The sequence below is a fragment of the Schistocerca piceifrons genome, chromosome 11, assembly GCF_021461385.2.
Source record: "Schistocerca piceifrons isolate TAMUIC-IGC-003096 chromosome 11, iqSchPice1.1, whole genome shotgun sequence".
NCBI lineage: Eukaryota > Metazoa > Arthropoda > Insecta > Orthoptera > Acrididae > Schistocerca > Schistocerca piceifrons.
The window spans coordinates 25,791,343-25,809,267 of record NC_060148.1 but is presented as its reverse complement, the minus strand read 5'-3'; positions in this window follow the sequence as shown (position 1 = coordinate 25,809,267).

The window sequence follows — 17,925 nt, the reverse complement described above, 5'->3', positions numbered from 1 at the left end:
AAGAGAGACTGCAAGAGCAAAGAAAAGGACTTTACATAGAGAGAAGATGCACTGAGGAAGATGAAAGGAGGGAAAGCGTCAGATGTAGATAAGCTGAGTACAGAGATTGTGAGAGCAGGAGGAAAGTCGGAGATACAATGACTCTATCAAGTGACAAAAATTCTGTGGAAAAAGAGGAGGACCACAGAACACTCAAAGATTGTCCCAATCTCCAAGAAAAGTAATGGAAAAGAGTGCAAAAATTATCAGAGGATAAGGCTGGTGAGCCATTGTGCCACCTGTCTGCATCTAGTATAAACCATGAATTAGTATGAACGTTTTTCAAATGTCTGCGAGGCATGTAACTGAGGCAGGACGTGGGGACCATCCTGGTGTTCACCTAGTGGGATGTGGAAAACCGCCTAAAAACAACATCCAGGCTGGCCGGCACAGCGGCCCTCACGGTTAATCCACTGGGAGGATTTGATCCGAGGCCGGCATGCCTACCCGAGTTCAGGAAGCAGCGTATTAGCACTCTCGGCTAACCTGGTGGGTAGAGTGCAGATTATTACAGTTTGTGTTAAATAGTAAAACCTCTCAGTAGAACATACTTCCACAACACACACTGTAGCTGTGTGCCATACAGTAAATCGTTGTGACGTAACAGTTAACGAAACCTAATCTGTGTTCTGCTAACTGCTGGAAGCTGCAAACCTGACACAGCCACTTTCAGCTTGAGTGACAGCACTGCTGTATCTGTATTTGATGGGTTAAACATTACAGCGTGCATTAAAATTTACAGAAATATGTTGAAACGTGGTAGAGAAACATGTTGTAAACAATTTGTGCTCAAATTCAACCTTAGTGAAAGAAAGATGAAACAAAACTAGATTGTCACTAACCTTAATTAAATGCCAATAGCTGTCAGGATGTAGTTTGCTTGTTGTCTATTTTCTGTTCCTATTTGGTGCAAGGGAAAATACTGTTTATCTACATGTGTAGTACAGGGTAACAACTGCAGTCATACAAAGATTCTAACTCGCAGATACCAGAGGAAAGTGTAACGTCTTGCCAATGAATACAGATACGTTTTGACCAGTTCTCAAGGGAACATTGTAAACACGTGGTGCTGAATACTGTGCAAAAAGGTCATTTCTCACGGCAGCAGATAAAGCTGCACATCTTTGATGGACCAAACTAAATAAACTGGCCAGTAAATGGTTGGAAGCATGCAGTGTGGTCAGAAAAGTCATTGTTTTTAAAATGATGTGAGGTGTCAAGCACACCGATGGTCTAATGAGACATTTAACATGATTGTGACCCAGTGCAATTCATTTCGGTTTCACACAGTGTCCAGAGCACCGGAACATAAACAGAGCTCTGAGTGGGAACAGCAATGATGCAACTCAAGTAGGCCCATGTGAGGTCATCTGATGCCACAGTCTTTGATTCATTACCAAGAATAAAGTGCAGTTGTGTTGATGGTGTGAATGAAGCGGTCTACTGCCTGTCGAATCTCTCGAACAGATCTGAAGCGAATGTCACAAAGTGGTTCCTTCATCTTTGGAATCAAATCAAAGTCACAAGGACTCAAGTCCGGGGAGTACGGTGGATGGTACAGTACTTCCCAGCACCGTCGACCGAACAGAGCAGCCACAGCTTGCGCTGTATGCGCCCCCGCATTGTCGTGCAAAATGACGGGTGGGTTCCGCAGAAAGTGTCACCGCTTCTTTCGCAAAGCTGGTCGCAGGTGATGCTCCAAAAACGAACAGTAATACTGTGTATTGACGGTTTGCCGTGGAGGAATGTAATGCATTAGGATAACACCATCACAGTCGTACACAAGAATCACCATAACTTTAAACCGCTCCATTCGCACCGTCAACAGAACAGGCTCTGCTAACGGTATGCTACGCCTTCCACCTTGCTGTCAATGGGTTCTACACAATACTGGTGACTACTTTGGACAGTAACAGGTGCAAACATGTAACTCTTTTGTATTGGTTGTGAATAAATAGTTGCCACTATTTAAGTTCCATACCTCGTAAAGATTTAAATGTCCCCACACAAAAGTATCGAGTGTTATGGACTAAAATTAGTGTCTGTTTTTAATGCTATTTTCTGTTTCAGAATTGAGACTTAATAATAAGGCATGCATTCAAAAGAGAATGAAACAGCTATAATCCCAGTGCCATATTTACCCAACTGGTTCATGAAAACTGAATAAATTAAGCTTATGAAATAGTAATAGATCACAGTGATCCATTAAAGAGACAGAACTTACCTTTAATAATCACTTTCTGCATCAACTCTTCTCAAACAAAATTATGTGGCTAAAAAAGGGAAACTGTCTTTCTTCTCAGCATTGTCTGTTTAATACCCATTACACTATACTCTACTTGCAAATATTTCCTAGAGTAGCTGGTCTTTCACCATTGGAAGCAAAGTAATTTTTAAACTGACGGACTGAAGTCTTCGTTCCCTGCCACTTTGACTCAAAATGCATGAGGCAGTCATGCAAAAACCATTAAAAGTAACATGTACTTATATTCCTGCAAAACCAGTCTCTGAAACTGAGTGATAACCATTCATAATGATTTGTTTTTGCAGTATCAGGAAGGACAAGACCTTACATGCTACAATAAAACAAGGCATGTTGTCAACTATTACATCCTACCATAAAATGCAAATTAAAACATATATGATCAGTGTTAAGAAATAAAGAGATTCTCCCAGAAAATAATAAACACTTAGAAAATTGTGTGTGGACAACTAAAAGAGCAGAATAACTCAGTATCAGGAAGGACAAGACCTTACATGTTACAATAAAACAAGGCATGTTGTCAACTATTACATCCTACCATAAAATGCAAATTAAAACATATATGATCAGTGTTAAGAAATAAAGAGATTCTCCCAGAAAATAATAAACACTTAGAAAATTGTGTGTGGACAACTAAAAGAGCAGAATATTTTGTACTCTGTAGAAGTTAAGGATTGTAAAAAGAAAATTTCCTTTGGACAGTTAACTGTAAACCCATATTCATGGATGGTACTATTGATATTGTGGCATGATGTATTAGTTCTTAATTAGGTATCCATTAAACTGAAATGTTATTTGATGCTGTCATATTTTTATAATATTATTAAAGCAAGAATGTGTAACTATTGTACCGTATCTCCTGGGGTGGTCGCGAATTTGAAATTTATAAGTGCCATGTGGTGATAATTATTGTATGAATAGCTGGTGCTATGCACCAAAGAGTAATCAAACACATTGTGTTGCAATATATTCCATAGAATTCGAGATTCTGTGACTGAACATTTTTGTTCATGGATTTGAAGAGGAAAGAATGATTGTCTGAGGTTCATCTTGCTGTAACAGTCTATGTAAGTTGTAAACAAAACTAAAATATAGTTGTTCATGACTTTAATTTTGTGTACAGTACACAATGATTTGTAAACCTAAACCTTGCTTGTTCTGGGTAGACATGGCCTTAACAGAACATTGACCATTGTTAGGTGCCATACTAGGAAATAATTAGTAATTTTCTTGCAGCTCATCTTCGATACATGCCGCCAGTTAGGACACTAAATTTTCTTTCAGATTCCATGAGCTATGTGGCCACTACAAATTATTTAATATATTTCATTTCCGATTTTCTCAAGGTTGCGAGATAACATCCTAGGCAGAAAGGCCTGCTAACAGGATTCTAGTTCTAGATTTCAACTGCAAAAGATTACACTTGTTATCTTATATTGGTATTCGAGATGAAACCACGATCTGAAGTTACAGGTTTTATTACTTCACATTGAACTGATGTATGAAATATTATCTGGTGCCATCAGCACACGAGTTTTAACTATACTGTTGATACATGTTGAGGAATATCTGTGATGATTCAAGAGAGAGACACTTAATTATTTATAACCTCGTAACCATCCTGAGTACTGAGCTAGTTTGCTGCTCCACATTGGGCTAAATTAAACTACATTACACTGTTTATAGCATTATTAGTGTTATTTCTCTTTTGTTTTGACATTACTTTATTAAAAGCTATCAAAGCATATACAGAAATTAAATTACATTACACTATGTCCACTTGTGTGAACACTCAGCTTGCAAAAGTACTGTTTAAATTGACTAAATTGTGTGAATGTAACCCTTAAAAGTGGTATGCACGTAAAGAAATCCCTTAAAATCACATTTTTCTGTAACTGTTCTGATTCACCAGGGCATGTGTGATTTACTGGTATAATGAATGTAAAGTGAATACCAGTAACTATATGTAAAAAAATAAAACTCTTAAGTTTCTTCACACTAGAAAGGAAACTGCTGCACTATTTAATATTTTACAAAAACCTGACAAGTAATGAGGTAAATTGTACAGTAATGTGATTCCCACCAGAACTCATACTGTTATGATATGAAATGTGCTGAGCTGGAAATTTGCATTAGAGTTATAATGGAGTATTGATCTTTGCTATATTCTGTCACAGCATATGTTTTACCTGAGAAGTAGAAAAAAAGCCTTTTACTGTATGAATCTCTGTTGTCTTGCAAATGAGCAAATAATGTTTGCAAGAAACACTAGCAGTGAAGATGATTGTTTCAGTAACACAACATTATTTTAAAAACACTATGAAAGTTTTGTAACCTGACAATCTCTTCTGTTATTTACTTTACCTACAATAAAACTGGAAGAGCAATTGAATGGAATGGACAATGTCTTGAAAGGCATGAACGTCAACAAAAGCAAAACGAGGATAATGGAATGTAGTCAAATTAAGTCGGGTGATGCTGAGGGAATTAGATTAGGAAATGAGACACTTAAAGTAGTAAAGGAGTTTTGCTATTTGGGGGGCAAAATAACTGATGATGGTCGAAGGAGAGAGGATATAAAATGTAGACTGGCAATGGCAAGGAAAGCGTTTCTGAAGAAGAGGAATTTGTTAACATCGAGTATAGATTTAAGTGTCAGGAAGTCGTTACTGAAAGTATTTGTATGTAGTGTAGCGACATATGGAAGTGAAACATGGACGATAACTAGTTTGGACAAGAAGAGAATAGAAGCTTTTGAAATGTGGTGCTACAGAAGAATGCTGAAGATTAGATGGGTAGATCACATAACTAATGAGGAGGTATTGAATAGAATTGGGGAGAAGAGGAGTTTGTGGCACAACTTGACAAGAAGAAGGGACTGGTTTGTAGGACATGTTCTGAGGCATCAAGGGATCACAAATTTAGTATTGGAGGACAGCGTGGAGGGTAAAAATCATGGAGGGACACCAAGAGATGAATACACTAAGCAGATTCAGAAGGATGTAGGTTGCAGTAGGTACTGGGAGATGAAGAAGGTTAGGAAATATAACAATAAAAGTTGTAAATATACAAGTGGTCAAACTTTGAAACAATTTTATTGAAGCAACATATTGTTTTTACAACTTCAAACAGAACATTTACATAACAATAAAAATAACAAATTTGGTGTATCATTCACAGTCAAAAATTTATCTCGTCTTCCTTCTTCTCTTTCCTCAGCCCAAATTTCCACATACACTTATGTTCAGAAAAAACACAGAAAACCTACAATGACTAGAGATAGGATGTTCATATTCACAGGACACATATATTAGTATGTTCTGCAGAAGTGACTAGCATTTGAGCCATGTCGGCTTGTGGGTTCGAGATCAACATCGATATCACGGCACAACACCAATTACCAGTAAAATGTCCTGTGGCTCTTGTCGTCACCATAAATCGAACGGAATTGATCAGTGTGACTTGAGGAGATTTGCAGAATGCCTCGCACACATATGCGCGAACTATACCGTCAAGTCAGTGACTTTGAAAGAGGGTGCATTATTGGCATGACAGGACGTGATGCATCCATCTGGGAAACTACTGCTCATGAGGGACGAAGTGTTTTGCCAGTGCAACGGGTGTAAATAGAATGGTTCACGGAAGGCCGTAGAACGCTAAGAGATGGGTCAGGTGGCACCACCCAGACCATCCCCTGAGAAGATCGACACCTCATCCGAATGGCATTGCAGGACAGATTTGCATCCTCCTTGGCTCTGGCACAACTGTGGAACAGTGAAACAGATCGTACACGTGTGCATCGTCCGCTTCTCTGCCTACCTTTGACATTGATGAGCAGAAATGTACTAGGTGGCATTGATGTATGGAACGATGTCACTGGAGACAGGAATGGAACCAGGTAGTGTTTTTAGACAAATTCAGGCTCTGTCCGTTTGAAAATGACGGGCGCATTTTGGTTCGCCACAGCAGGGGGAGCAGCATCACGGTGACTGCATTCACACGAGACGTACAGTGTCACATTGACAACTTTATCATGTGGGGGTGTTATCAGGTACAACCACAAATCACAGTTGGTGCATGTCCAGGTCCCTGTCACCTATGTGAATGACATCCTGTGACCCACAGCTATACCGTTTCTGCACAATATCCCAGACGTCATTGTTCAGCAAGACTCTGCACAGCTGTATGTTGCTACACAAACACATGCCTTCTCGGTGTCACAGGATGCCTTTTTCCCTGGCCTGCCAAATCACCAGACTTGTCGTCGATGTGTGGGATAGGTGAAACAATGGGCGCAGCCCTATCTTATTGCCAATGATCACAGGTGAACTTCGGAACCAGATGACTATACCATAGGACACCATCTCCACATTATCAGTGCTTTTTTTCTAAAAAAAAGTTTGAGGGTACTCCGACATTGGATATAATGCAGCGAAAATTACTTATAACTGAATGTGGTATCGAACACTTCAGTTTACATCACCTCTAATGAAGCACAGTTTGTTAGTTTTCTGCTCATCCCTCATGCCCAACTTAACTTACAAGTTGCAACAAAAGACAGGACACACTGTAAAACTTCGCACAACTGACAAGAACGGAACAGTAAGCGCAAACAAATAAAGAATAACAAAACAAAGGCAACAATGAATCGCGAAGGATCGTGGTAGCGGGACCGTAGAGACATGTATCGATAGCTTGGTGTTTGAGTGCACGCATATCCGTTTAGCACTACCATCACCCACTATTAGCGGGCAAGGGCACTACACGCTTGTCAAACTGGCTGCCAGCGATTCCGTTGTCGAGAACGGTTGCCGCAGCTTCGAAATGCTTGAAACAGTCAATGACATCGTTTTTACCACAAACAACTGCACTGGTATCGTTCCGTATTGCAATTACCAACATGAAAAGATGAAATAAAAAATTTACGTCTGCGAAATAAATTTTTGGCACTCTTCCCAAGTTCTCAATATCGCAAAAAAATTACTTTGTAGACGAAAAAGTTTAGGGGTCCGCATCTCCCAGAAAAACAGCACTGCACATTATACATGTCAATGCCATCACACACGGAACAAGTTATCAGGAACCACGGAGGACCCTGCACCTAGACAAAAGGATACATGCTGGCCCGAAGTGAGTGAAATGCTAGTCATTTTTGCAGAGCATACTAATGTACATTTCCTGTGAATATAAATGTCCTATCTCTAGTCGTTCAAGGTGTGCTGTTTTTTTCTGAACACAACTTTATTTGTATACTCTTACCCTGAGTTCATGCACAAGGGGAAGGAGGACCTGAGAACTTCTTAACAGTTCTGCCATTCTGTGCTTCAGTCAATTCTTTGTCTCAATATAACGTAGACTAATAGGAGTTGATGTGCCTGTGAAACTAACATTCACTTTTAAGCACAGTTCAGTGGCCACAGCATACAGTGTATGGACATATGACATTGATTGCTGTTGCAGGAGATAGTCGTCTGAGATACCAGAGAACTTGACACTTTATTTGTCTCAGTTTCCTTTAAAAGATTCAGTGTCAGTTAATTATCTGGCCCCATTTGTATAACTGTTTGACGAAATAATTTTTACTTAGGATCTCATCAGTGCTGATAAGCTGGTTAACTGAAGGTAAGTGGCTTCTGGTGTAATTTCCATGCACGGAGTAGTAATTACGCACATTATGTTAGAACATTAGTCTGTAGTGTTTGTTGACATAAATTTACAAATCAGTCATAAAATCAAAGAAAGTTAAGAAATAAAAGAGACAGTACCACTAATATATAGTATACCTTAGAATGTTAAAGTGTATTTGATCAGCCCTATAGTTTAGACCATTGCATATAAGTTATGCAGAGGACAATTTTGTGACACATTTTGATAGTCTCAAGAAGAATATTTGATAACTGTAATCCTGAAATTGGAAAGCTAAAACGAGACAACAAAAATTTATCAAAAGAGAAGACAAATATGAAAATGAATAAACGAATATGATGTAGTCCAGATGCCCATGTGTGTAAGCACTGTATCTTACACTGTAAACTCTCAGTTCTTTTGTTTTTTTTATTTATTGTATGTACTACAGAGATTTTTTTGTTAAGAGGTTATACGTGTCCTGTGTGTCACATGAATACTCAGAATGTGCCTACTAGAAACAGTTTCAAATGGCACAATCTTAAATGAGACACAATATGTATTGATTTTTAACAATCTTTATGCAACTATGATAAGCATTTAACTTTCAATGAACAGCAAACTGAAATTAGTCTTTCATTTGATTGGTTTACATTGTGTTGAAAAGTTTTCTGTTTATTTTATATTTATGAATGTAAGTTCTGCCTATATGTAATAAATATTCTATGAATGTAACTTAGTGTTATGTTGTTTTGACGGTACAATTATAAAGAAAACAGCTTAGTTTTATGTTATGGTAAAATATTTAGACCCGCCATACCCAATTTTGTAGAGTGGTAGTTTACAGAAAAATTATTGTAATGTGATTTAAAGCTTTTCTGAGAATCAGTAAACAATGGATATCAACAAAGTTTAATGGAAGACATATTTGTATCAAGGACATATCTGTTTGGGCTCATTAAAATAAGAGAGGTGAACTGTTGAAGCAGGATTCTAATTATTTGCACCTTGTTGTTAATAAATTGTCTAAAATTAAAATTTTGGGGAGGAGGAGAAATTTATAAGGAAGACAGAATGTCAGAAGCTGAGGTTTGGATAAACAAGAAACAGGGTATAATTAGACATTCCACACAAAAGACAAAGTCTCAAAATTTTTTTTTACCAACAGTTTCCTGAAACAGCAAGTCTGGATCATAGTAACATATGAAAGTAAAAGATAAACAGAAGTGTCTCTAATGTAAACAGATCTTGAGTACTTGGCCTAGCAATATATTAGAATATACAGTTACTTGGACTGATGGAACGCTGTGTCACACTTAGATGTAGAGAAGAGTTAAGATGTTCCTTGAAAATCTGTAGGTGATAGAGGAATGATACTGCAACCAATATTATGAGAGATTTAATTCATTAATTTACCAATAGAGGAAAACATTTCAATGAGAAACTAAGGCCAAAGAATATTACCAAGATTATGAGCCTTCAGTATCTACTAACTTAATGATTTGATATTAGTAATGCAATTTAACCCCACAATCTTCCCACTCCCACTCACACATTTCCTTTAGCAGTATTCCTCTGTTGTTTGACATATGAGTAATTCTACCTTAATCATGTTTCCCTTCCTCCTGAATATTTGTTAAGTCTCCTTTTTCTCAAGGAAGAGACCTGTGGTCCCAACAATCTACTGTTTACTATTTATGTGTTTTTCTTATGTGTGCTGTTCTCACCACCATTAAAAATTTCAGTTCAGTTTTATATGTGTAGGAAGGGCAGGCATCTTTAAGAAATAACAACTAATGTTTTACCTACACATTCCAAATTCAAATTGACACTAACTGTGATGTGCTTTTAAGCTTGAAAGAATTCTTGTATTATTGAAGCTATTAGTAGAGTGTTTGTATGGCAATACTTTTCTTGTAAAACATTTGGTTCCACTACAGCAGGAATCCAAAAATGCTATACCTATGTATATAGCAATACATATAAGGAATTTGGTCTCCCTGGACAAGAGACATTAGATCATAATTTGAATCTGTGCCTGATGTGACGAAGAGACTGTTTATTTGTTACACAAAACCACCTGAAGCAATGTTCATGATTTTGTAAGTGTCAACTGATCTCAGTAATTTCAAAAAGTGCAAACAATTAGAAGGTATTTTCAACAAGGATCATATTATAGAACACAATGTCATGTGATATTTAATATTGACAGACTACATATTATGACACTTTACAAAGACTATATAACAACATTAGAACACTGTGGATTACCAGTAAGGCAATATTTTTATGGACTGATTTTTAAGACATGGAGGCACGCAATATGAAATGTGATTCAGAAGGAAACAGTGGTTCTTGGTTAAGCAATGACAAAGACCAAACTTACACTGACATGTATAGAATTATGTAGTTCATATTCAATCCAGTTAGAGGCTGACAGAGAGAAAATTTGGGGCCATTCTATGGAACCACAGTAAATGATGCCCTTCAAAGAATGCAGCTGTCATCTAGCTATTTGTCAACAAAGTTAATGAGGAGATTACACAAGATGCTGGTAACTCTTTTTACATAAATTTTGGTAGAACAACAATTAGTAAAATGTGACCCCTTACTATTCAATGCACCAACAATGTTGACAACTGCTTAACTGTCTCCATCCTGATGAAATCTTCAGCTGAAAAACTTGAACATGTAGAAATGTCTCTAAAATGAAATTTTCACTCTACAGCGGAGTGTGCGCGATATGAAACTTCCTGGCAGATTAAAACTGTGTGCCGGACCGAGACTTGAACTCGGGACCTTTGCCTCTTGCGGGGAAGTGCTCTACCGACTGAGCTACCCAAGCACAAATCACGCCCCGTCCTCACAGCTTTACTTCTGCCAGTATCTCGTCTCCTACCTTCCAAACTTTACAGAAGCTCTCCTGCGAACCTTGCAGATCTAGCACTCCTGAAAGAAAGGATATTGCGGAGACATGGCTTAGCCACAGTCTGGGGGATGTTTCTAGAATGAAATTTTCACTCTACAGCGGAGTGTGCCCGCAAAAGGCAAAGGTCCCGAGTTTGAGTCTCGGTCCGGCACACAGTTTTAATGTAGAAATGAACCATGATGTGCACATCAAACTGAAATTATATATTCAATCCTTTCTAAGAAAAGGATAAAAGAAATAGCTTTCGAAAGAAAGGAATTTGTATATGGATGAAGTTGGCAGTCATGTGTGTGTAAGGTGTGCTTGCTTGTGTGTGTGTGTCTTTTACTAATGAAGGTTGTGGCTAAAAGCTTTATGTTATGTGTCTTTTAATTGTGCCTGTCAGCAAATTGACATGTCTTCTTTAGGATAAGTAGCAATCTGCCTTTTCCTACATTGTCGAATTTGTATATATGAAATACTTGTAAAGATCTGAACATTACTATGACAGCCACATTTACTAGCCCATGAATTATGAAGAAATGTTCCTACCACATTTCAAATCCCCATGAAAGATGGTCCTTGTAGAATTTTATCTATCAGTCTAGATACAATAAAGCAACTAGGTTTCTACAGAATGACTCAAGTAGAAGAGAAGTGTGCTGAAATTCACAAATGGCATTTGCACAGCCGTATTGCTTGAATGAGGCAAAGAAGTAAAATTATATTTTTAAAATTTCACAACATAATAAGAATGTAAGACTGCATGTCAATATTTAAAAGTATTTGTAAAAAACCATAGGCTGGAATTAACCGGTGTATGTTATTAAACATTTTCTGTTTAATTTTAGATGTCCAATCAGTAGATGATGCGTTAAAGTACAAGAAAAGGTAATAATAGAAAGCAATGGTGCTGCACCATGGTAGTAACAGTATAATTATGTTTATTTACAGCATGGATGAAACAATTATTATCACAGACATTAAAAGTGCATCATTACAAGTAATGTTTCAATGGAAACAAATCTATTTAACATTATTACATATGGCTACATTATACTTTTGACATCAAAATCATTCCTTTCTTTGTTTTGTTCACAAGATTAACCTTTCGCCATGCTCAAGTGATGATAATCAAAGTCACATGTATTTGGAACTTCTATGCAACATTTTCTGAAAGCCTTCAAAGAACTAAAAATGTTATTTGACTGTAATACAAGTATTTACATACTTGGTGAGAACTAACTGTGATAGGACCAGTCATTCTTGCAAAACTACAATTTTCTGAAATTTATGTACCTTTTTCTAGTTTAAGTTGTGTTACATTGCTCCTCAGTTGAAAGGAAAAAAACTAAGTCAAAATCAAGCATTGAAATTCATAAAACCATTTTCAAATAATATTTTTAAGTTAAAACTAGAATGTTTTCTATGCGGAAGTTAGAGAGGATGAAAATTCAGCATATAGAGATTAAGAGGATGGAATTATTTGTAAAAAAAGGCAGAGAAACTTGTTACAACTTATTATCCCTTAAAATGTAGCAATAGCTGTTGCTTCGTAGCTTCATAGCTTTTTGTTTTGCACATTGTACACTGAAAATTTACTTTCTGCTTTTTACGCCCTTGAATCCATTATATTATTTCTAGAAGTGTGTGGAGCTTGCATCCGTATTTTCATTACCTCTAACACCCTCTGAAAATGGCAATACAGTAATTTGCCATAATGTGTTGTTCAATATGCACAGTCATGTGATAACTGGAAAACTGAAATAACAATTGCTCAACATTTTATGCTGTTATGTTCCTAGATAAGAAGAAAGCTACACATTTATGTAGCAGGTATTTTGAAACACTAGTAGCATGTGTGTACAGCCTGCTTTTATGCTCTTACTATAGATCATGTTGTTATGTGTGTGCTGTTATTCATTTGAAACAAAGTGACTCTCTCAGGAATACAATTTGTCGAATCATGCTTCTCTGTTCTGTAGACACATTTCATTTATGATGTAGGATGCTTGAAACCAAACAAATGTGTCTTCATCTAATGCCCTTTTACTTCCATTATGTGCGATTCATGAAGGGCAGTTTCTGTGGGATGCTAAACTATGTGTAATAAGTTTTGAGCTGCAACAAGTGAACCATTAAAGTCCTCTCAATTTATTGAGGACTCTTCTTCATTTTGCAGTTAGAAAGTTAATGCTACAATGTTCCATTTCAAAGGATATGTTCTGGGAGACAAAGCTGGATCTGAATTCATTAGCATCTCTCTACCTATCACATTGTTTAAACATGAATTTGTCATTCTAAGATAGATAATGCGTGAGATTTTAAACACGAATGGTACGCAAAGTATGTGTGTCCATGTTGCATCGAATTTATAACATCAAGTACTGATGGCATCATTACAGAAGCAGCTCAATCATGTAATTCATTTCCAAATACGTCTAAAAGACCAGTCAGTTTGCAGTTCTATAAGCCCATCATTTTTCTATGATTTCAGAATCTTTAGAAAAAGCAATGTTGTAAAGAGAATGGGCGTGCACCGTAGGATGATTTAATCATGCACTGACCATGTACCATCAGTATATGAGGTACATGTCTCTGTGGCTGTTCATGAATCAGCTCATCAGTCTATTGTCCTTCCAAGGAGAAATATGAGAACAGATACAACTTACACAGATTCAAAAATATCTGTTCTTTGAGAACACAATGCATTAGATAGATTCAGTTTGAAAACAGATATAGATTTCATCATTAGATGCTTCCAAACAAAATCTGTCGAGAGAATTCTTCATCCTGTGTACTTGCTTTCTAGACAAATGCCTATTACAGCACAATAATTTATTAATACACGTATTTCTAGCACAACTACTTCAGAGTACACATGTTAGGTGAAAATGTCAACAACAAAAAATTATGATTAGTGAAGTATAAAACGATTTAGCAGTATATTGACAGAAATTGGCTAAAGAAAGAGTGTGGTGAACATTTTAGGCAAGTCAAATAGTCCTGGAAGGATAGTTATAAATTAGTTAAATTAAATGTTACTATTAGTGTTTTTAGGGCTGTTATAGGAAGGGAGCAACTCATCTCTCCTGCTGACTGTCAAAATTCGAGGGCAAGTTATTATTTATAGACTCAACCAGTCCATTATTTTATTAAATATTACTGAGTAGACAAATTTGCATTGATAATACAAACACTGAAATGACATATGTTTAACTTCTTATATATATAAAGTTAGAAACAAGAACATTTATGAGATTGTTTTTTTTATCAAAGTGCTAAACTTCATGAACCAAGGCATGTCTTCTGTAAGTTGAAATCCATTTGCAGTTCAATCATTGGGACTAGAACTGAGGCCATTTTCATATAGTTTTATAAACCCACCTAAGCATACCATACTAAAACTTGAATCTCAGTGCCCCATACAACAAAATAAATGTAGTACAAAGTAACCCATTTTGTACCAATGCCACTTACTATAAGATTTGAATATCTTGGTTCCTTTCTGTTAAGCTCAGTGGCATGATCCAATATGAACTCTTGAAGGGAAGTGTTTGGGTAAATGAATAGGCCTTCTCATATTATAATCTCTCTGAAGAAAAGGAAACTCCTCTTCAAGCAAAAAAAATCTAAGATTCCTCAAAAGTGTAATATACTTTAGTGGAATATAAACATTGTATTTGTTACTTACTAATCAAAATGTTTTGGGGAGCTAACTGCATTGGGAAAGTTGTTCCTCTCCTAATGAAACTGTGGGTATGAATAATGCCAAACTAAACATCGGAAGAGGTAATACGTAGACTAGAATTATAGCAGTGAAGAAATATTAAGAGATCGAGGAAGATAACAGTGAACCAAATTTAACAATTGTCCTCCATGATCTGATTGTAAATTGCTATGATATTAAATGTCTCTCATTGGAGATAATGAAGCTATTATTATCTGTCACACACATCAAAAACATTATTTAGACACACAAAATATTCCACAAAGGCAACATACATATCTTGAACTGCATATTTTCAAGTCTATATACAGTGTAAACAAAAAAAATTATGAACATGTTTGCAGTGCAATATAAACCTTGTGTCAATGATATCTGGTATGACTTCAGCACTGGGAATAATTGTTGTTATGACTTATGTAACACCAAATCATACTTGGTTTTTGAGTGGCATTTTTGTGTTAATCCTAAGCAAATGGTCACCTTGTTCATAGATACAGTAAATGTGACATGTGACAGCTTTCCAAATTCTTATCAATACTAGTGTTGATATCACTGCCATATACCATGATTCTCCTGCATCTGTCTTTTTCTTGAAGGAGCTATTCATATTTTGTACAACAGTCATATTGTAGGGTTATTAATACTTGTATTACTACTCTCTATACACAATTAACTTCTTAGAACTGTCTGGTATTAGGAATGGGACAGATCTCTTCAAAAAGATAAACTCAGATTTAAGTAATAGTACATGCAAACTATTGCTTAAGGGGAAGCAAACTCTCACAGAAGTCATTAATTATTTGAGAAGAGGAATTGCAAGTAATAGAAATGGTACAGTGTGTTTACCTAATCCTTAAAGCAAGATCAGTCAGCTTAGTGTCAAAAGTAAGGTTTTGAATAAATAGTAATTATACACATCTTAATCAGCAAATTGCTCAAGGTCATTTGTGGTCCAAGGGCATAAACCATTTTAGTAGTAAATGAAAACTATAGCTAGTAACATGATACAAAATTTTTTGACTATACGCTACAGCCACATTTCTTGTTGGAGTAATATCTGTGTATCTTTAAATAAATGGGTGCACACACAGGACAGGACATCATAGAAAAGTTTAGCAATTATGTCTAGTTGATCATAACTGTTAATAATAACTAAGAAAACAATTTTAAGGTGACAGGCAGCAACTTAGCCACCATGTTTTATATGGGTTACCATCAGTGTCTAGAGCTCTCTAACAATAAAAAAAAAGGATACTTTTACCCTCCAGACTGTGAACTCTTTATGCTGTGCTTATGCAAGCTATTTTCCGTTACTTGACTTTAAGAGGAAGGCTTCTAGGGGTAACAGGAAGAACTTTGGAATCGTCAGTCAGTATACATTACAGCAAGTTGCAGAAGGCTAAAATTACACAGGAGAACAGTTACGTTCATGCAGGAAGAAATACAATACAGGAAGGCTGCACAGTGTGATATGGCAATTTGTAATCCAAATTGCACACTGGAGCAGTGCGGTGGGCTTGTCCGTCTGAGTAGCTCAGATTGCTGTCCATCTCACGAGCGGCTTCAGTACATTTTTTTGAAAATACATTGACACACACACAGAATGCAAAAGCCAAGAAAAATAATGGCAAGAAGATTATTATGATCTCATACTTTTCAATCAGTTTTCTAACCCATGCTATAGTCCGAAAATCAGAAAATTCTTTCTTTCTTTAAAATTATGTAGGCCATACGTTTTACTTTTAAGTGACATGCGCACTTCCTTGACAGCAAAGCAAAGGTATACAAATTGCTTATGTACTGTCAGAGAAGTACTGTCATTTTAACAATTTTTTTGTGCTGTGTCAAACTTGGAAAGCCTGCTGGACTACATTTTTAATTGCTTTTTTGTGTTCTAGCATTTGTTTACAGTGAGTTATTTTTAACTGTTATTGTAAATCATAAAGCATCTTCTTACTTTTTGTTCCTGTAGAGTATGAACTTAAAAGATATTTGTCAAAATGTACTCAAACTACATGTGCAGTTTGTAGTATTCCATTCATAAAATCTAAATAAACCTGTTGTATCAACAGGTTTTTCAGCTGGTAAGTTGCTCTACAGATATCTTTCTCTTAGTACGTTAACTGAAGTTGCATTTGTAGAGCAAAAAATACAAGCAATACTAGGAATGGACCATCTGTTTCACCCTAATATGCAGTAAATTTATGTACTAAATTGTGAAAGTATAAAAAAGAATTCATTGTTGACGGAAGTCCAGTTTCCAAGTTTGTACATGACTTTTCTTATGCAATAACTGCTATAAATAATAATATATTACAGTTATATTACTTCTTGTTTCAAAATATTACAGGCACTGAACATTGGTTGGCATATTTTCTAACTTTAATTTCACAGATTACTTCACTACTCATATACTCAGTTAAACAAGACAAGGATGCATTCCCACCATTGGACAATATTTACACATTTATGATGGGTTTTATAGTGTAACATTTCTTCATCTTGCTTAATAATTCAATGTTTTAAAGAACATTGCGAAATACCTGCCTTAAAACGTGCATTACAGTTTTACGATACTATAACATGAATGTAAGTTCTTTTTTACAACTGAAGTAAACTCTTTATATACTGTTTTTGTTATTGCAATAGATCTGAATCTCATAGTTTTGGTAGTGATGATAATAATAATAATATTTATAACATTAACAATAATACTTTTATGGTTATTGCATTTTCTTTTCCATTAATGCATATGTATACAGGTAATATTTCTACATATCACACACTTAGAATTTTGTAAAAATCATTTGTATTTCACTCTCCAAGTGGAATGATGGTAGTATTTCTTAGGGTGACTGGGTGTGGGCTTGGCAAAGGGAGGGGATGTGGATTGTTGTGAGAGGAGGTACGAGTAGTGGATGTGAAGCAAAAGAAGAAGAAGCAAATGCAAATCAACTGCATTCTTATCACTTCTTTCTAAACTAGAGAATATAGGGAGAACTGTGCAGTGCTGTTACAAAAGGGTAATAATCCTGTTAAATTTGATCCTTTTAAAATGATTTTCTTCTTAGCAAAGGAAGCTACTTCTGTTTCATCTATATTATGAAGTGCTCCTCTGATTTTGGTTTAAAGTGCAGAGTCTTATCTTTGTACAACTTAAGCTTCAGTACAATGTTGCAAAGGATTCTGTGTGATCAGCAAAGAAGTGTTCAACAAAAGAAAAGGAACATGGCGTGTGCCTCAAGTATTTTTTAGGAAAAATGGACTTTGTAAGTTAAGGTTTTTGAATAATGACATTCTTGCTATATAAGGAAACCTACTGACATGAATTATGAAATAAATTCAGTGGTGCTTTGATTT